At 32.5% G+C, this 22,800-nt stretch overlaps 1 protein-coding gene across 3 annotated transcripts in view; it reads right to left on the reverse strand.

The window, feature by feature from the left end:
* Window positions 1-22,800, reverse strand: part of CYRIB (CYFIP related Rac1 interactor B) — a 71,514-nt gene that overhangs the window by 42,549 nt on the left and 6,165 nt on the right. For 2 of the 3 annotated variants that reach the window (XM_003760386.4, XM_031947197.1), the window contains exon 3: window positions 19,696-19,734. The gene's annotated coding sequence lies outside the window, so the exon portion shown is untranslated. Of the gene's footprint in view, window positions 1-2,505; window positions 2,525-19,695; window positions 19,735-22,800 lie in introns of those variants that run through there. The other variant, XM_023496497.2, reaches the window with a different exon arrangement.

Genomic DNA, 22,800 nt, shown 5'->3' on the forward strand with positions numbered 1-22,800 from the left:
TATAATTGTTGCTTATTTCATTTCAAAATATCCTCACTTTACTTCCTCAAGTACCAGAGTATACATACATACATACATATATATATATATATATATTTTTTTTTTTAAGGCATTTTGTTTTGGTAATTTTAGAGCCTTTTTAAGATAAGTGGAAACATCTTAGAGTAGCACAAAAGCAAGATTAGCAATCACTAAATCAAACTGAACAATCCAAAGTCACAATAATATTGCTTATAGGTTTTAAGGATCAGCATAAAGAAAATTCCTATCATGTGCAGAGAATGTAAGGGAGAAAAGTAAAGAGGCAAAGAGTATGTGCGATCAATCAAAAAGAATTTATAAAACATCTACTGTTGAGTGCCAGACACTTGCTAAGTCCTGGAAAATTACAAAAATGATATAGTTCTTGGTCTTATTTTAAGCAAGTACTGCAAAAGTATTTCCAGACTTTAAAAAAAAAAAATCAACTAATTAGTATCTCAATCTTTGAACTAAATATATTTAAATCAAGCTATTTATGCATTTACTTCTGTGAAGCTTAAATCTTCTAGATATGAAAATTTCACGTTCTTGAGAGAAATTTGCTTTATGATCATTTTTGGTCAGAAGTATCTTTCTGTAGTAATTTTAGATAGTTAAGACAATATTATATTTCTCATACATGAAATCACAATATGTGATGAATTGTTCACATAATAAAAATAAGCCATATGGAATAAATTGTAACTGTAGCTGTGAATATTTCAATTCAAATAGTTTCTTAAATACTGTCAAAATTAAAATGGATTTTGATATTACAAAATACATTAAAATTATTCAAACATGTACAACAAAACTAAGAAAATACACTCCAAAATATGCATTATGCCCAAATTTACACATACACACACACACCCCTTTGTAAGAACTCTATAACTGCATGAATCAGTACAAATATTTAAGCATCCATTATGGGAAAGGTGCATTCTAAATGTTAGGGATGTAAAGATCAAAAATCAACAATTCCTATCCTCAAGAAGGGACACTCTACTTATACTTCTAAAATGAAATCATTTTATTTTAATAAATCTCAGTTGCATATTAAATAATTCAGGTCTCTACACCAAATGCAGAATACTCAGATAATATTGGCTTCCACTATGAAAGGCAAAATGTATCAAAAAAATGTCTGGCTATTGAGAGGATTTTCCCAGGATACTCTTAAGGAAATCTGTTCCAGAGAAGAAGGGATAATAGAAAGGAGAAAATGAGGGTAGGAAAATGAGAAGGGATTGACCACAAATACTGCTTCCTGTTAAGAGACTCACTGAATAGAACTGGAAGAGTCCTTAGATATTAACTATTCAAAGCCATACCTGGAGTAGATATTCTTTCCACAAAAAACCTAAGAGGAAATAGATAACTCACCTCAAAAGGTACCACAAAATTATTAGGAAGTGTTTCTCAGATTAAGTTTATAGGTTCCTGTCTAACTTTTATCCATTGATTCTAATCCACCTAACCTACATAATAGCTATACCATCATCTCCTCTGCTCATCAAATCTTTACATTTCCTGGCTAAACATTCACAATAAATCTTTAAGCCAAGTTAATTTAAAAACAAATCTTTGAGCCCAGACACTCAACCAGTTCCAAATATACTTAACCATACTATCATCTATTCTGGCTGTTTTGTTGTTGTTATTTTATTCTCATTAATCAAGCTATATTTGGTAAAGAATTAATTAAGTTGTCATATAACAAATGATATGCATTTTACAAACATAGGTTATAATATTTCATGGAAGTCTTTTGGTTTTTAAGTTATTTTAGGAGCTCTAATGGAGAGTTTAATATAGTAAAAAGAATACCATATACTGACAGAAGACTTAAGAGTTCTGCTTCTATCACTAACAAGTTAAATGACATTAGGAAAAAAAAAAAACACTTTTGAACTTCAATTCCTTTATTTATAAAAGGAAGAGTTTGAACTAGATGTAAATTAGAATGGTTGAGGAAAAAATGGAAAAGAAATGAAATCTATGGAAAAAAATATTGGAACGAGAATTAATAGCTTGGTATAAGAAGCCCAAGCAGTAAAAATCCAAATCTTAAGTATCTTTATAGCAAAAAACAACTGATCAAAAATAAGATTATGGAGAGAAAAATTAAGAATCATTGGACTATGTGAATGTCATCACCCCCTTTCAGAAGATTTGGGATTATAGCTAACAATAACTATCCATCAAAACTGAATTATAAAATAGAAAACTTTAATGAAATAAGAGAATTTTCAAGCATTCGTGATAAAAACAAAGTTTTATAGAAAGAAACTCAAGTTCAAGCACAAGAGTTAAGAAAAACATAAAAAAGGACAGCTAGGTGGGTTGGGAAACCTCATGCTCCTGAGTTTAAATCTGGGCTCAGACAATTATTAGCTGTGTGACCCTAAGCAAGGCTACTGACAACCCCATTTAACTCAGCTTCTTCATCTCTAAAATAAGTTGAAGAAAGAAATGACAAACCTCTCTACGATCTTTGCCAAGAAAATCTCAAATAGGGTGACCAAGAGTCAGACATAGCTGAAAATGAACAAAAGGTAAACATAAACATGGATAATTAACTAACCAAATAAAATGATTACATTTTGATAAAAGGGGAATGATACATGTGTCCCCTTAAGAGTCCTACATCAATAGAGTGGTGATAGATTTTAATCAAAGGCTAGAAATAATTCTTTTATATCTTGATGAATGGAAAGAGAGGGGGAAAGGAATACACTGGAGGGGAAGTAAAGGAGAGGAAGATTAGCAGAAACCATATAAGTTGTGTACACAAATGTATTTCATTCAACAGGGAAATAGGAAAAACAATGTGGAGAATGAGAATGGTGAGAAGAAGAGTAAATTAAGGTAAGAATTAGTCCCCAAAATGTACCAATATTCATATTTTGTACAAAAGTATACATAGGTTCAAAAATGTAAAGAAATATTTATAGCTCCTTTGAGTTGGCAAAGAATGGGCATCTGAGGGAGTATCCATAAAATAGTGAATAGATGAACAAAGTATGGCATATAAATACGATAGAATACTATTATGTTATAAGAAAAAAGGGATAGCTTTAGAGAAACCTGGGAGACATGTATGAAGTGATGCAGAATAAAGTAAACAGAACTAGGAGAACAATTTATACAACAGGAATATGGTAAAGACACACAACTCTGAAAGAATTAGGGGCTCTTTATGGCATAAAGATCAATCACAGCTCCAGAAGGCTAATGATGAACTATAGTACCAACTTCCTGGTAGAGAGGTGGACTTTAAGTGCAGAATAAGACAATTAAAAAATATATATGACCAATGTAGAAATCTGATTTGATTGACTATACATGTTTGGGGGAGAGGGGGATGTTTAATTCTCAAGTGGGAGGTGGTAATGTCTTTTGAAAGATTAAGAAGGCAGATTTATTGTTGAATGAAAAAATGAATATAATTTTTTCAAAAGACCAGACAATTCAAAAGGGAAATGACAGCATTCAAGATAAAGGGAATTAAACTAGCAAAGGCAGGAGAAAAGAAAAAAAGAACAAATTTGGGGAATAAGAAATAATTTAGTGTCAACAGCACACAACTAATTCATATTGAAGGTATTACAGAACAAAAATGGTATGTAATTGTAAAGGTCCTTGAATTAAAAGCTGTACAATTGTAAAGGGCCTTGAATGAAAAGCTAAGCAGCATAGAATTTTATCCAGAAAATTATATGAAGTACAACGACTGTTAAGCAATTAAGTATTGTGATCATTCCCAGGGGTTAAGAAATTTAGCCTGGCAGCAATGTGTATGGATTGGAAGGAATAGAACTGAAAATGAACATATTGGTTATTACTGTGAAATGAAGGTAATGAATATATAAATTTGAAGGAGTATGTGGACTGTGTTTAAACAAACAAACAAACAAACAAACAAACCCTGCAGAGATTTTTTTTTTTTTACTTTGCTATTAAAGGTTTCTTGGCCTATTACTCTCATGACTGAGATTTGAGGAAAGATGTACTAAGAAGTCATCTGTTTTATATTAAATGGAAAATGAGAGAGAAGGTTGGAGAGAATACCCTTGTCTTTCCATCTCTCTCAGAACACAGAAGTCTAGCTAGCTATGATGGGCAAGTCACTTAATCTTTCAGTGCATTCAACTCTAAAATTGTAAGTTACAAATGACAAATTAATGCCAGTCTGCATCAGTGAACGGAGCTGTCACAATGGAAATTCCCTATGCCAATGAGATCACAAGCACTGACAAAAAAAGGTTCACATTCAAATGAGATAATGTATCTAAAATGCTTTGCAAACTTTTAGGCATCTTATGTCAATTACATAATAATTAGAAATATTTATTTCAAACTACTTCTAAAAGGTGGTAGAGATGGTGGAATTGATAGAAATAACAACAGCTAATACTTTAATATATGCAAAGTGCTTTACCCACATTACCTAATTTGAGCTTCATAATAATCCCTTGAAGTAGGCATTACAAATATTACTATTATTTTACAGATAAGAAAGTTGAGACTCTGAAAAGTTAATTAGATTGTCCAGTCACATAGTTAATAAATGTGTAAACCATATCTTCCTAATGCCAAGTCCAAAATATTATCATACATTAAACCATAAGCAAAAATAATTGTTTAGGAATAAATAAGAAGGCCAGATTTATTTGTGAGCCCATGACTCTCACTCATAAATGATAGATTTTTACATATATGCCACCAATTCTGTGATCAACTCCTCTCAAAACTCTTGAGGCAAAGACACAGATATTGTGAGCATTTTAACCATATGCTCTCTATTGCTATACCACCTTTCAACTCCAATTTTTCTCTCATCCCCAATCTTTTCAATCAAGTAATTCCTATGTCTCACTTCAAGTCTGCAAACTCTTTCCATAAAATCCTCTGTAATGTATATTTAATACTGAACTTAATTCTCATCACTGAATCTCTTCTAATATTTCTTCCATTTACTTTAATACATGAGACCTGGCTTGCCAAGATGATACAGAATTCATAACCATCTTCTCTAATACATTACATTTCAAATCAAATACCACAAAGAAAACACAAACTCATTAAAGTAATTAAACACATTATCTTCCATCTACCATCCCAACTCAACCCCTTTCAAACTTTACAATATAGATTCAAAACAAGCAATACCTTTCTGTAACTCATGGTAATTATTTTATTCAGGAGGAAAATTGAAAGAGGGCATGGTTTTGAAAATTCAATAAAAACTATATGACATCTTGTAAGGCCAGGTTATTTCTTTTAAAATTAAATTTAAAAGGGTAAGAAATTAAAAGCCATCAGGTAGAAATTAGATTTAGATGATTATCTCACAGCATTTACCACAATAAGTTTGAAATGGAAAGAAGGAATAGAATTTTCAATTATGGAGGGGGACAATTCTTTATTAAGATAATAATAAAAGATAATATATACATTTTGGGAAAAACATCAAAAAGTTTTAACAAAAACAAAATCAAAGCAGTTAAAATGAGAAAGCAGTCAACTGGGGAAAAAAATCACAGCAAATTTCTCTTAATGAAGATCTGATATACAAGATATATAGGAACTTGTTTAATATAAGAACAATAGTTATTCCCCAATAGATAAATGATTAAAGAATATAACAAAGTGTTCCAAATCACTGAGAAATAAAAATTAAAATACTAAAATTCTAGTTTATAACTCTCTGGTTGGCAAAAATAACAAAAATGGAAAATAGCAATTGCTAGAGGAGCTATGAGTAGACAAATATACCAATGGACCATATAGCCGCTCTAGAAAGCAATTTAAAATCGTAACCCAGTAAGTCATTTGTGCATATTATTTGATAATAGCACGTAATATATATTATTACATTATATGTTAATATATCTTGTTTATATATTAATATATTATTAATACATAATATATAAATAATATATTTGATATAATCCCAGCAACACTACTGCTAGATATAAAAGAAGTCAAAGAGAGAGGAAAAGGACCCAAATGTGTAAAATATTTATAGAAACCTTTTTCTTGTGACAAAGAATTAAGAATAAAAAATGACAATCAACTAAGGAATGGCTGAGCAAATTATGATGTACATGTGATAAAATGTTATTATGCCATAAGAAATGATAAAATAAACACAAAGATAGATTTTTAAAATTTTAGAGTTTTATGAACTGATGAAGAGAGTTAAATAACAATTCAATGATTTTTGTTATTAAAAAGGAAAACAACTTTGAAGGACTTAAAACCTTTGATCAATGTAATAACCAGTCATTGATGTGAGGAACGCGGATACTATGCTGATTTGAGGGGACCATGAGGTAAACACTTGAGAACTTCTTGGTTTCATTCTGTTATCTTGGTGGGGACTAGTTGAGTCCAGGACCACTCCTACTTAGCACTAGCTGAAGATCTAGATTTCTATGGACCTCTACTGAGCTGAAAATTGGCTCAACCATTCCCAGTAGGCTATCCCATTCTATTGGAAATCTAGGCCTGGGGGCAATAATCTCATTCAATTGAACCTTCTATTCTGAAAATTTTGGTCTTTTTTCAACTCAAATTACCCCCAGTTCCCAGCTAAGATAAAATAGGCATTTGCTAGCTCACTTCTTTGCAGAGGGTCAAAAGCAGTACATGCCATGCCAAGGAACCTCTCTCTCTCCTTGGCAGAGCTGCTTTTGAGGACCCTCTGCCTGCTAAGAAGACTAACTCCTCTTTATCTTTCAGTCAGGATTTCTTTACACCTCTTGTTTATTTTTCTGCCAGGACTGCTCTGCTGGACTTTTACTTCTCTGTCAGGACCTTGCCACCAAGGAAGTCAGGCTCCTAGCAAAAGCTGACTTCCCAGAGCCAATAAACTTCTTTTTGCCAGTATAACTTTTGGGGTTTGTAAACTCATTTACAAAGGACCTGCGCCGACCCTCATAATCATGACATCAGAAAACTGTAAGAAACCATGTTTCCCACCTCTTGGCAGAGAAGTAATGAACTACAGGTAAAGGAGACAAATCTCTTTCAACATGGCTAATCTGTAAATATGCTTTGCTTGATTATACTTATTAGAAGGAAGAACCTCTAATTGGAGAAATAAATATGGGAAGGTGAGGGGATATGTAGTAACAAAAACACCGAAAGAAAAAAGGAAAAGAAAGAGGATCAATAAAACATTTTTTTTAAATCACATAAAAGGAAAAAAAAAAAGTTTAGACCTGGTCAAAAATAAGCAGGTTAGATTTTTGTTGTTTTACTATCTTTTTTAATTTAATTTATTTAAAAACTGTATATAATTAAACTTCAGTTTTACACACAATTATCCTTTATTCATTGTATGCTGAAATGTTTATGAATTAACGTTTAACGTTTATTCCACTCATAATAAAAGAAAATTAATAAATCACTTCTAATTCTCTCTTCCAAATGCATTACTTATTTATCCTTTTCTATTTCTACCAAAAATACTCTAATTTAGGGTCTAAATATTAACTTGCTCTCATTCAACTCTAAAATTTCCCTTGCAATAACTTTACTTTCTTGTAGATCACACTTGTCCATCCTCATCCCTGCCCTGAAAGTCCTCTTCTCTTAGACAATTCCTACCTAGCTTTCAAGACCCATTCAAAAGCCCTGTTACTCCATGAAAGCTTTCTTCAGCCTTTTTCTGAACTTGTGTTGCCCTTATACAAGATGCTCTATATCCTTTCACTATATCTTTGTATTCATTTTCCACATGCCTAGAATAATCTTCCTTCCTACCTCTGCCTCTTGGAATTCCCTTGGATTCCTTCACAAAACAGCAAGTGCTGTCTACTATAAAAGGTCTTTTTCTTATTCCAACCAATGACTTTCAGGCCAAATGTGCTTTTGCACATGCCTTGCAAATATGTGCGGAGAAGTTTCCCCCTTAAAAATCTAAATTCTTCAAGGTCAGAAATTGTTTTGTTTTAGTTTTGTATCTCCCGAATTCACAGTGAGAGGCATAAATATTTGTTGACTGTTTTGATTCCTGCTTTGAGGACCACTGGATTATTGGGAAAAGAGACTTCAGAGGTCTTCTTTCTCATATCATTTTTTCTTATAGACACCATTTACTATCATATTATTATCAAGCATATGGCATATGCATTTTTTTGGGGGGGGAATGATAAAACACCTCTGCCTCAGTGAAATCATAAGAAATAGTGGACTATGGTAAAGAAGCATGCATGGCGTTGGGGACCTGTAATGCCGGAAAAACTGAGGCAAGATACAGATAAGAGAATTTTTAATATTTTATTTGAAAGGGAGAGATTGTGCTGGGGGTATGCTGCCCCCAGGGCTGATGTCCAAAGCATCCAGCAGCCAATGTGAGTTCTCCATCACACACACACACACACACACACACACACACGCGCGCACGCGGGCTTAGCTACAGAGGTAGACAGAGGCAGGGGTAGAGTCAGTGCACTGAGATCTGGAATGGACTATCAATCCAGTTCTGACAAGTAGGAGGAGGCACCTAACATTCTGATAAGTTGGGATAAAGAAGAACAATGACAGATGGGGGGAGGCACCAGACAGTCTGATGATGTCTAAGATAGAAGGTCTTCTTACCTGGATCATCATGATTAGAAGGGGGGGTGGTGTTACAGGATTGAGCAGAACATTTAGGAACAGAGGCAGAACAATTCAGGGAAACCAAGGCAGGACAATTTAGGGAAACTGAGTTAGGATAATTGGGAAAACTGAATCAGGACAATAAAAGGGAACTGTGGTACAACAGACCGAGTATGAGAAACTGTACCAACTACAGTTAGAGTATACCTCCTATAACCTAATATTTAAAAGAAAAACAACAAATCTTAATATGTAAGTATATAAAGCATATAAATCTAAACAAAAATTAAAGAAAGGATTAAAAGATCAGTTGAATTGACCTATCTAGGGTTTCACAGGAAGTAACTAGCAAAGATTATGTTTGAACTCTGGTCCTCTGATGTTGAAGTCTATGCTTTTTCTACATACAGTACAATTAAACTTCTCATACAAGTTGCTCCAAAATCAACTGGGAAACTCATTTTCTAATTCCTTGTTCATTTAATAATGAACAGTTCTGACTAGAAAATTAGAATCTATTTACATTAACTGTTCAAAGAAAACAAAATATTTTGTAAAAATAACATGCAATAAAGTTTAAATACTATTCATTGTCAACCTTAGTTTTAGGGCTTAAAGTGTATAAACTTATATTAGAACTGTTTGACAAGCACATGCTGCTGCTTTTTTTACATTCATTTCTTATATATTTAAGACTTGGAAATTGAAATTAGGCTGTTCCATGATATAAACACTAAACTACAAGTTGGTACATGAGACTGACATTAAGTATGGCAACACAAAACAATAACTTAACTGCTCTTCTGCATTCCATTCTTAGAATGCTCTTATTCACTTCTGCTTTTTGGCTCTCAGCTTGGATCTCCCCTTCTACAGGAGGTCTTTCTTGGTACTGTTTCTTCCCTTCCCACCCCCACACAGATCCCTTTGCTAGTTAATGTCTTCCTGCTGAGAGACTGTATTTTGGATGTATACTGTGTCTCAACATCTTGTCAGCTTCCTTAAGCTGTGAGCTCTTTTAATAGCAGAAACCCAAGTTTTTGCCTTTCTTTGCAACCTCAGCACTTAACAAGGCCTGACACATAACTTAAAACATACAGGTTTAAAGCAACTACAACTGAAACTAATTTTAAGCCAATCTAGTTATAAACATAAGTTAGTAACAACTCTAATTCTAAGGTTCTTAACCTAGGGCCCATGCATTTGTTTTTTGAAATATCTTAATACCTATTTCAACATAATTGGCTAACTTTTCAATCCTATGAATTTTATTTTATTCTCAGAAGAGATCCATAGGCTTCACTAGACTGTTAAAGGATTCTATGACACAAAAGTGGTTAAGAACTTGTGCTTCTCAGCAGTCATGAAAACCATTTGGTACTGGCTAAGAAATAGAATAGTAGATCAGTGGAAAGGTTAGGTTCATAGGACAAAATACTCAATGACTATAGTAATCTAGTGTTTGACAAAACCAAAGACCCCAGCTTTGGGGATAAGAACTCATTATTTGAAAAAAACTGCTGGGAAAACTGCTTGGGAAAATACTACTTTCAGTATGGCAGAAACTAGACATCGACACACACAACAATGTATACCAAGATAAGGTTGAAATGGGTTCATGATCTAGACATAAAGAATGATATTATAAATACATTAGAAGAACATAGGCTAGTTTACCTCTCAGATCTGTGGAGGAAGGAATTTGTGACTAAAGAAGAACTGGAAATCATTACTGATCACAAAATAGATAACTTTGATTATATTATGTTAAAAAGCTTTTGTACAAACAAAACTAATGCAGACAAGATTAGAAGGGAAGCAAACTGGAAAAACATTTTTACATTCAAAGGTTCTGACAAAGGCCTCATTTCTAAAATATATAGAGAACTGACTCAAATTTATAAGAATTCAAGCCATTCTCCAATTAATAAATGGTCAAAGGATAAGAACACCCAATTTTAAGGTGAAGAAATTGAAATTATTTCTAGTCATATGAAAAGGTGCTCTACATCACTACTGAGCAGAGAAATACAAATTAAGACAACTTTGAGATACCACTCCATACCCCTTCAGATTGGCTAAGGTGATAGGAAAATATAATGACGTATGTTTGAGAGGATATGGGAAAACTGGGGTAATAACACATTGTTGATGGAATTGTGAATGGAACTAGACATTCTGGAGAGCAATTTGGAACTATGCTCAAAAAGGAAACATGCATCCCCTTTGATCCAGCAGTGTTTCTAGTGGGCTTATATCCCAAAAAGATCTTAAAGGAGGAAAAGAGATCCACGTGTGTAAAAATGTTTGTGGCAGCCCTTTTTATAGTAGCAAGAAACTGGAAACTGAATGGCTGCCCATCAATTGGAGAATGGCTAAATAAATTGTGGTATATATGCATGTTATTGTTCTGCAAGAAATGACCAACAGGATGATTTCAGAGAGACCTGGAGAGACTTACATGAATTGATGCTGAGTGAAATGATCAGAACTGGGAGATCATTTTACAAGGCAACAAGAAGATTATACGATGACCAATTCTGATGGACACGGTTTTCTTCAACAATGAGATGATTCAAACCAGTTCCAATTGTTCAGTGATGAAGAGAGCCATCTACACCCAGAGAGAGGACTGTGGGAACTGAGTGTAGTTTCACTCTTTTTGTTGTTGTTTGCTTGCATTTTATTTTGCTTCTCTTTTTTTCTTGTGTGGCATAATTATATAAATATGTATGCATATATTAGATTTAACATATATTGGACAACTTGCCATGTAGAGGAGAGCTAAATTTTTAGATAGCTAAATTTTTTTCCTATTTTTCTTTTTAAAATTTTATTTTCAGTTCCAAATTCTCTCTCTCCCATCCATTGAGAAAACAAGAAAAAACAAAACCGAAAACTAAAATGTAGTCATGCAAAACAAGCATTTCAATCTGTGCTCTGAGGTCTGGTTGTGGATTACATATTCAACACGAGTCCTTTGGAATTGTGACTGGTCATAGTATTAATCACAGTAAGATTATCAAAGTTGATATATTTTTGTACATGTAAGTCTTTTTTCCTTTTATCTCTTTGGGATATACAGCCAGTAATAGTATTGCTTGGATCTATGCCCAGTATAATAACTTTGGGGGCACAGTTCCAGAATGATTGAATTAGTTCACAGCTCCACCAACAATGCATTAGCGTACCTGTTTTCATATAATCCCTCCAAAATCTGTCAATTTCCTTTTTTGTTATTGTAGCCAATCTTATGGCTGTGAGGTAATACTTCAGAGTTCTTTTAATTTGGACTTCTCTAATTATTAATGATTTAAAGCATTTTGTCACAGGATTATTGATAATCACTGATGAAGTCAGGATTCAGAACCAAATGATGAGATTGGGATAACAATCCTTAGTTCAAATACAAATGTAAGTTGCAAAAGCACATGTGAAGAACTGAAAGTGGCTTTTTTGTTACCAAAAGGTACATTTATTTAAGAGAAGAGTTTATAGACAAAATGAAGTAGTAAAATAGAAATCAGGAGTGATAAATATGAAACAGTATTGAGAGAACACAGAAATCAGCAAGCAAAGGAGTTTCACCAATTAACAATGGAAAAGACAAGTTCCCCAGCAGAACTCACAATTAATCAGGAGAAAGAGAATATGCCATGAGGTGGAAACATACCATTAACTGGAAGGCTAAATCCATAGAGAACTTTAATAGACAAAAAGAGTTAATTATCTATAATAAAGAGAAAGACACCAGGAGGAATAGGGTAGGATGCTAAGTTAAAAGCATTTAACAAAGATGACATAGGCAATGGACAGAATTTACAGGGGAATTAAACCTTAACTTGGCTTTCTGATATAGTAAGGTGGGATTTCCCAAAATCTCCACACGGATGGGAACTGATCTTGTTTCACTGCTTGCCTCAGAGAGGCAATCTTAGCAGTACTTCAGTCTTTCTCTGCCAACCCTATTTAGTTACCCAGGATTTCATCAGCCATGATTTCTTCTGAAAACTCTCTATTCATATCAATTAGAAAATGGCTCCGATTCTTATAAATTTGACTTAGTCCCCCTGTATATGTAAGAAAGGAGAATTTTGTCATATAAATTAACTATAAAGATGCTTTCGTCCCCCCTCAGTTTACTTTCCAATTTTAGTTCTACTAAATTACTATTTTGTTAGTGTAAAAATTTTTTGTTATTAAAATTATTCATTTCATGAACCCCTCAATCTCATTTTGTCAAGAACTCTTATTTCTAGAGATCTGATAGGTAATTTCTTCCAGAATCTATTAATCTACTTAATTCCCTCCTTTGCACATACCTATTTTGAGCTTTATCTTGAGATATGGTTTAGGATGTTGGTCTGCCCAGTTTCTACCAGACTACTTTTCATTTTTCCCAAATTTTTTGCCAAATAATGAGTTCTTGCCCTAATAGTTGGAATTATTGGGTTTATCAAACAATAGGTGAAATATACTCATTTGCTTTGGTATACTACTGTGTACCTAATATGTTCCAATGATCACAAACTTTTTTATTTCTAACCCAGGACCAAATTATTTTCATGTTTACAGAACTTAAGCTTAGTTTAAGATCTGGCACTGCTAGGACCCTACTTTCTCATTTTTCCCCCCTAATTCCCCTGAAATTCTTGATTTTTGGTTCCTCCAAATGAATTTTATTATTTTTTTCTATTTTTATACAATAATCCTTTTGTAATTTGATTAACAAGGCACTTAGATGAACTCATTTTAGTAGTATTATTTTAATTATATTGGGCTGACTTACTCATTGGCCTTTTCTCCAGTTGCTTAGATTTCTTTATTTGTGTAAAGAATATTTGGTAATTGTATTCATATATGTTTTTGTATGTCTTGGAAGGTAAGATTCACAAACATTTCACCCTATTATTAGTCATTTTAAATGAAAATTTTCATTTTTTTGTTTTGTTGGCAAAATATAAAAATGCTGATATGAGGACTTAGAAATACCACAACACTACTAAAATTGTAATTGTTTCATTTAGTTTCTTAGTTGACTCTCTAGAGTGTCTAAATAGACTATCATAACGTGCAAAAAGGCGAGGGTAGTTTCCTCACTATCCATGTTAATTCCTTCAACTTTTTTTTTCCTTTTCTTATTGTTATAGCTAGCATTTCTAGAACAATAACAAATAATAATAGTGATATGGATACTCCAGTTTCACCCAAGGACTTCCTAGAAAGGGCCTAGTTTATCCCCATTATAGATGACACTGGTTTTTGTTTTTAGGTAAAAGTTTATCATTTTAAGGAACAGCTCCAATTAGTCTCGTGTTTTTAAAAAGAACAGGTGCTTACTTTGTCAAAAGTTTTTCTCCATCTACTGAAATACTCATATAATTTTTGTTGCTTTTGCGATTGATGTGGTCATTTTCCTAATACTGATTCAGTCCTTCATTCCTGGTACATAAAATCCAGCCTGGTCATTGTGCATGATCTTCACGATATATTGATGCAATCTCCTTGTTTTATCTATGATTTTTGCCTCAATATTTCATAAGAAAATTGGTCTAGTTTTTTGCCCTCCCCATTTGGGCTTTTCCTAGTTTAAATAACCATGCCATATTTATGCCACAGACTTGTGGTAGGATTCTTTACTTATATTTTCTAACAATTTATGTAGTACTGGAATTAATTTCTTTGTAAATGTTTAGTGGAATGTGTTTGCAAATCCATCTCTTCTTGGTTTGCCCCCATTAGGGGATGTATTTATGTCTTGTTTGATACCTTTTCCAAAGATAGAGTTAAGTATCCTATTTTTTGTCCTGTTCATCTGGGTAATTTATAAATATATTTTTAAGTACAATCTAATCATTTAAATTGTTAGTCTTATTTATTGGCGTAAATTAGACAAAATAACTCCTAATAATTCCTTTTATTTCCTCTTCACTAATTATGAATTCATCTTTTTCATTTTTGATATAATTTGACTTTTTTCTTTCCTTTAAAAAATAAAATTAATATTTTGCATGTTTTATTAAGTTGTTCTTTGTTTTGTTTTTCAAATAGCCAGATCCTCATTTTACTTATTAAGTTCAATATGTTTGTTTTTAACTTTCAATGTTGTCAATCTCTCCCTTGATTTGCAGCATTTCTACTTTAATGTTTAATTTGCTAGTTTTCTAAATTTTTTTAGTTGTATGTCCAATTTGTTGTCCTTTCTTTTTGACTGATGAAATTTTTCAGAAATAAAAATTTTCTAAGTACTGTTTTGTTGGAATATACAGGAAAGCTGCTGAAATACATGAGAGTCACCTAATAGTGGCTGCTTGGTGATCCAACCCAGAATGGATCTCCTCTTGTGACAGGATGATACAAGGAGACTGAGAGGCAGTTATTGTTCTCTGACCTCTCTGACTGAGAGACCATTGTGCTGTCTTGACCTCTCTCCTCTTCTCTCTGCCTCCAATTTATCTCGTTTCCAGTCCACAACACCTATGTCAGCAAAGGCTGTCTTTAAACTCCTTCAAATGTTATGATCCACAGCTGTGGAGGCTCTCAGAGAATTGACCTGTCCCTTAACATGGTTTTGGCTATATTTCTTAAAGTTTGGTATGTTGTCTCATTGCTGTCATCATCTTTAGTGAAACTATTGTTTCTATGAAAGTTCTTTCACTCATACATTCTTTGGAATTGCTATTGAGTGTCCAATTAAATGTTAATGTATGCTTTAAGATCTCTTATTAAATGTAATTTATTGTATAATGGTCAGAAAGTTCATTTAATATTTCTACTTTGCTATAATTGAATGAAAGCTTTTTATGCACTAATACATGGTCAATTTTTGTAAAGATGAGAAATACAAAAATTCCATTATATTTCCATTCAACATTCTTCAGAGGCCTATCAGTTTTAACTTTTTAAAAATTCTATTCAATGTTTGTGGCAGCCCTCTTTGTAGTGGCTAAAGACTGGAAACTGAGTGGATGCCCATCAATTGGAGAATTGCTGAATAAATTGTGGTATATGAATGTTATGGAATATTATTACTCTGTAAGAAATGACCAGCAGGATGATTTCAGAAAGACCTGGAATGACTTACGTGAACTGATCCTGAGTGAAATGAGCAGGACCAGGAGATCATTGTATACTTCAACAACAATACTATATGATGATCAATTCTGATGGATGTGGTCCTCTTTAACAATGAAATGAAGCAAATCAGTTTCAATAGAGCAGCTTCACCCACCAAAAGAACTCTGGGAGATGGCTATGAACCATTACATAGAATTCCCAATCCCTCTATTTTTGTCCACCTGCATTTTCGATTTCCTTCACAGGCTAACTGTACACTACTTCAAAGTCCGACTCTTTTTGTACAGCAAAATAACTGTATGGACATGTATACATATATTGTATTTGACTTATACTTTAACATATTTGACATGTATTGGTCAACCTGCCATCTGGGGGAAGGGATGGGGGGAAGGAGGGGAAAAGTTGGAACAAAAGCTTTTGCAACTGTCAATGCTGAAAAATTACCCATTCATATATCTTGTAAATTAAAAGCTATATATATATATATTTTTAAAAATCTATTCAAATTACTAACTTTTTTCTTATTTTACTTTAGTATTAGATTTATCTAGTTCTGAGATTTAGTTTATTTTTTTTCTGTAACTCAACTTTTCCCTTAAGAATTTAGACGCTATGTGTGGAAAATGATTATTTATTAATAATTATCATATTAGGACTAATGTTTTTCCCCTTATCTACTTGCTCATCCAGAAAACAACCAGTGTGGGACATACCCAGATCAAGTTCTAATCAGACAGTAAAAGAAATTCAAAATTTAGGTTAATGGATGTGTAAGTCTTAATCACTGTGTTTGCTCAGACAGGCCTCTCTGTTAATATATCTCTATGACTGTGATCAAAATCATAAACCCCAAGACCCTCATTGTAATGTAGCCCACCCTCCCATTATAATATTCATGTTCTCTTTTAACTATTAACCAATCAGTATTGACTGCCATCTCTCAGGAACATGTCCTATATAATAGACATATAAACTGTGAGCCTATCACCACATGGAGTCTTTGGTGTAAGAGCCAAATGACCATCCATTTATTAATAAGTGAATTGGAATTATTAACAGAATGATTAAATTACCCAGAAATTACATTTCTTGAACCTTTTTAAAATGCCACACTGACATTTGGTGCACATATGTCCAATACTATAATTTATTGTCCATGATATGTTTAAACAAAATATACCTTGAATGTTTATTTCTTTAAGTATAATTCTGCATTTGCTTTGTCTGAGATGATTTGCCACCCTTAAATTTTTTTCTTTAAAACAAAACAGATTCTGATCTAGCCCCCTATTTTAATTCTATATATAGATTTCTGTTTGAAGTATTTCTGGTAAAGAACATATTACTGAATTCTAGTTCCTAATCCATTCTGCTGTTTACTTTTGTTTTATGCTGTCTACTTCTCACTAAATGTTATCCCATTTACATTGCACAATTATATATTTCCCTCCATACTATTTTATCATACTTATCCTTCTCTATTTTACCCTATTCCCTCTTTAATAATCTTTTTTATTTCTGACCACAGGATCCCTCAATCTATTTTCCCACTCTTATTTCCCTTCTCCTATGTGCCCTTTTCCTTATGCCCTTTTCTACTATTTCCCTGCTGGGTAAAGATGAATTGATCTTTAAAAAAAAAAAAAAATAGTAGGTAGCTTTTTAAAAAACAATTTTAAAACAAATTCCAAGGAAGAATACAAAAAAGGAAATTTTAGAATTGCTTTCCTATTTTATGTTGCCTGAATCTGAGATCTCTACCAGAGTTTCAAGACATCTATTCAAATGTGTATATTTCTACACACAACTTTAACATGTCTATTCCTTAATTCCCCAACTAGATCACTAACCTACTAGGGAAATTATTCTTTTTATCTACCACACTACGTGTGATACAGTGCCATCCCCACAACAGATTCCCAACAAATATTTGTCATTGAGTAGATAAACTTTTGCTTGTGTCCTTGAGGAAAATGGTCTCAAGGACTTTGGACAGTTCTTCTTCTGGAAATTTATTAAGAGGATCTAAAGTGTAGATAATGTAAGCTTCATCTTCAATGATTAACAAATTAAATACAACAAAACTATTATACAAACTCTAGTCTAATATATTTGGAACAGGAAGTTTTTCAATATCAATAACTTCTCTGGTAAGGTAAATTCTCAAATTAAAACTTTGAAAACATAAAAATATTTTATAAAGTCAATAACAAAGACTTGATATCATCTATACAATTGTTACATATTGTGTAACACTGGCTTTTCTACATTAGAATCCCAGAAATAAAAGGTTAATTATGCTTAACAAGAATAATAAAACTTTAGAGCTATAGAGGACCATTAAAGATCACCGTACTAAACACCCTAATTTTATAAATGACTCTCAAAGAGGATAAGTGGCGCACCCAAGGTCATTAAGCTAATTAATACTATTGAAACTGAGATAACAGGTCTCCTGAGTATTAGTTCAGACAGATAGTTCTCTTTCCATCATAAAAGACTACCTAAGAGTCTTTTCTGAAGATACACCAAGATACTAAGTGTTGTTCTATAAAGATACAAAGTTTTCAAATATGTACTTCAATATCATATTTGTCAACTGAGAACTAATCTAGCTAAGGTTGGAGAGGTTCTTTATCCCACCCTTAAGCTACAAATGAACTATTTTTAGCCACAAAAGCTAGGGAGCCCTCTATTAATGTATGGATGGCTAGCAATCTATACAACAGAGAGGTGTCTACACTGATGAAACTATACCACTCTTTTAAAGATCTTTCTATAAAATGGTCAAATAACTGACATTGTACAGCAAGTATAAATCTCAAGTGCAACATATTTGGGTAGGCATTACCTTCTGTTCATAGTGAACATATTATTTTCATATTAATGTAACAGGAAAATATTGTTTGCTACCACTGCTGCCCTGAGACCAAAATTTCAAAGGATGAAAAAATGTTGGGAAAAGCTTTAAAGATTTAGACTAGACGATTATTTAGAACACAAACCAATAAATTTTAAAGCTATTATTACTTCTTCAGAATAATAACTTAGATTAAGGGTAAAGCACAAATACCCATAATTTAGAAAAACACATACTAGGGGGAAAAAGGCATAAAAGAACAAAAAGTACAAGAAAATTTTCATTAATCAAATTATTAAACAAAATATTAAATATACAATGCATTATTCCATAGCAGACTAAAGAGAGACTTGTGGTTTGAATAACTATCAGGAAATCCAGGTAATGGAAAACCAGTCATCCAGTTGATACATGGCATGTATAAAATGATTAAAAAAAATTTTAACAGTATACAAATAGTTGCCACATTTATCTTGATGGACTGGTTAGTAGGGGTTTTTTAAAAATTTAACATCCCTATTACAAGATATAAAACTGAGAAATAGGGTTAAGAAAAAGATTCAAAATGGAATCTACTCTTTTGGTCATATGAATGAATAGGAAACACATAAAAAGAGCAATGAATTTTTAAAATTGAGAAATATGTAAACAAAGACCACAAATCATTAGGTTAAACTGTAATTGGTCTCTCATTTAAATATGTATGTATGTATGTATGTGTGTGTCTATATATACACATATACAAACACACAGATATATACCAGCTCTCCCAAGGGAAAAGGAGAACTTTGAAAACTACAAAACTTGAGTTGCTCTTAACAACTGTATTATTTACAGCTGAAAAGCTGTTGAAATTAATTCAGTTATCAAGAAAAAACATGCTTCCGTCCCATTTCTCAAGAAAGCAGGGAAAAAATAAAAGTTTCAATATATTACCATATTTCCTACTTTAAGCCAAGAATCAAAAAAACTGGTTCTCTGTAAGTAAGACTTTTAGTAAGTTCTAAATTAGTTAAGAGTGGAAATTCCCCTTTAAACTATAATTAGGTAATGCTTTTTAAAATTTTAAATTATAATGTACAACTGAATAATAATATAGTCACAAAGATTTAACTTACCTATAGCCAGTGCTGGTGTTTCTGCTCTTGTCCCTCTATCTGTTGTTTAAAAAAAAAAAGAAAAAGAAAAGAAAAGGAAAATTCTGAAATATTACTCTGCTTCTATACAAACTTTGGGGAAAAAAGTTAATGTTAAAAAACATGTACACATTTTCTACCAAATTTTAATTTATATATTTTGTAACATTCAATACAATTATTTAACTCATTGAAAACAGGTTCTTTGTAGGATATGACAGTTAAAGACAAGCCCCAGTTCATTATATAACAGCTATCACACCACACTGTTTCAATACACTTCCATAAGATAACCCAGTGGCTCAGGCACCAGATGGAAATAAGATGAGAAATGTTATACTGAATACATTATTCATTATGAAATCATCAGGCACAATGTTCTTGAAGGTATGTTTGAAAGTTTCAAAACATCTGGTATTCTTCTAAGTTTCAATACAAAATTTGCATTTCTTATCATGCCAAGCAAATGTTTGATGTGATTAAAACACATTTCTACAATAAAAAAAAAAGTCATAAGAAAAGTACTTTGTCAAAGATTTGGACATTTCATCATAATAAACATCTGATTTGATTTGGGAAACCAAATTTGGTTAAAGAAATGTGGTAAAAACTAAAATTTAACTGCATGTCTATACTATTTTAAGTCTTATGATATTATCAGTAAAAGTTTCATAAGGCTTACCCTAACATCTCAATTAGAAGCTATAGGGATATCCCTTTAACAGTAGCTCCACCCATATTTAAAAATATTTTATAGCTATGCACACTTTCAAAATTACTCTACATTTATCACCTTACTGTCATTAATGCAACTATACCTCACTGTGGCACAAGAAACCAGGTTCTCAAAGACTATCATACCAGCACAAGCTCTAATAAATCTAACCAAAGCAGAAAAGGTCTTAGCAGCACCAAATGTCTTTTATTTAAGCATCATCCTACTACCTAGCTAAGTCCGGAAAGGTTAATCACCTGAAGAATGGCTACCAGATGATAAATTTTTTTGCAGAGCAACTGATAAACACTGACAAAAATCTATATCAAAAGTTTGGAAAGCCCACAGCCAAGAAAATGAATTTTTTATTCTGATTTATTTTTACTGCACAACCTACTAGTTCACAGAAATAACATTTTTACAAATAATTTCCCTCATTATCCTCACCAAGAATTCTCAAAAAGAATGATGCTTATTTCAGTTTTTAAAATTTAAATTCAATTTATTTATGTATTGTCAAAGTTCTAATGCAAATACAATCTAACAACACATTAAATTGTTTTGACTCAGGTCTCCATATAAATAAATTGAAGACAACTTTCAGAGTATTCACAAAATCAGAATGCCCAAATCAAATAAAATTCATAGTAGTGTTTCCCCAATTCAGAATATCTGGATTCTGATCAATTTTTAAAAGCTGCTTTCTCTTGTTAACACACAGAATATTAATTAGTCCTCTTTTACACCCTACACCTCAATAAGATAAGGACTCATTGCTGGGGGGAAACCTACCTATTCAGGAAGTATTTCCCCCATAAAAACAATATAAATGGAGATTAAGTATTAGTTGAAATATTGTTATTAGTACTAAACATGCTTCTTTCAATGGTTAGTTAGGAATTTATCCGGCCAAGGAATAATTTTGCATAAGAACACATCCAAGGTGGTCTGGGAAAAACCTGTATGTTCTAAAATATTTAAAGCGGTTTTCTTTGTAGTAGCAAAAAAAAAAAAAGGAAATTGAAGGGATATAATGCCCAACAACTAGGGAATGACTGAATAAATTGTATGTGATTGTGATGGAATATTACTGTTCCATAAGAAATGAGCAGATTGATTTTAGGAAAATATGTTAAGACTTGCATAATTATGAAAAAGAAGTAGAGACAGAGAAGGTTGTATACAGTAACAGTTATATTGTTTGAAGAAAAATTGTGAATGACTAAGTTATAGGAATATTCAAATCAACAAAGAACCTGTGAAGGAAGAGGCTACCCACCTCCAGAAAAAGAACTGAAAATATGGAAGAATGTATCATATGATTTCACTTATATATCTATATCAAGTTATCTATATCACATATATCTAGCGCAAGGTTGGAAGGAAGGGAAAAGCAGAAGAGGTAAGAGAGAAGAAGAGAGGAAGAAAACAGAAAGGGAAGAGGGATGAACAAAGGAAGGAAGAAGCAACTCAGCTTTTGAAGACATTCACAAGTAACAGTCACTACTTGGATGAAGATCTAGAAAAGGAGATTTAGACAGAGTAGTAAGGTAGAAGGAGAGCCAGAGATTACTAAACCTAAAAAAAGAAGGTAGTATCAAGAGATTAATCCACTTTCAATAACTGCAAAGTTTAAAAAGGATGAAGAATAAGAAAAATGCATTAGATTTGGCAATTAAGAGTTCAATGGCAACTTTGGAGAGGACAGTTAGATGAATGGTGAGACTGGAAGCCAAACTGCACAGGTCAAAAACAAAACAAAACAAAGGAGATAAAAACACAATTGAAACAGTTCCTGAACTCAAATTCCTTACTCTTTATTAGAAAAACAACATTTTTACACAAGACACATACAAAGCAGAAATTTTGGATAGGAAGACAAAGGTTGCTGAATGTACCAACTCACAATAAAAAAGAAACCAAGGAATTCCAAGAGGCAAATGAGCAGAAAAGTGGAAAGGTAGTATCAAGGCAGAAACAAGAAAACAAAAAATTTTGAAGAATTCATAGACCAAAATGACTGGACAAATGAGCATATAAAGGAGACTGTGGTATAACATGATTAAGATTTTAGGGAGAGATGAAATGATCAAATATTATGACTACATAAAAGGTTTCAGAGTTCTCATTCATGAAAATGTAACACTTAGGAATGATGGAAAGATCAAGATAGATGAGATGGGCATAGAGGAGAAGTCATAAGAGCAGAGCAATTCAGAAGTGAAAAACTGTAACACAAATTCACTGCCAGTGGACTGTAAAATGATCCAACAATTTTGGAGTGTAATCTGGAATTATCACCAAACAGGCATAATACTCTGTCTATTCCTTGACTCAGCAATACCACAATTAGGTCTGTTGTCCAAGGTGAT

Source organism: Sarcophilus harrisii, chromosome 1 (assembly GCF_902635505.1).
Source record: "Sarcophilus harrisii chromosome 1, mSarHar1.11, whole genome shotgun sequence".
NCBI lineage: Eukaryota > Metazoa > Chordata > Mammalia > Dasyuromorphia > Dasyuridae > Sarcophilus > Sarcophilus harrisii.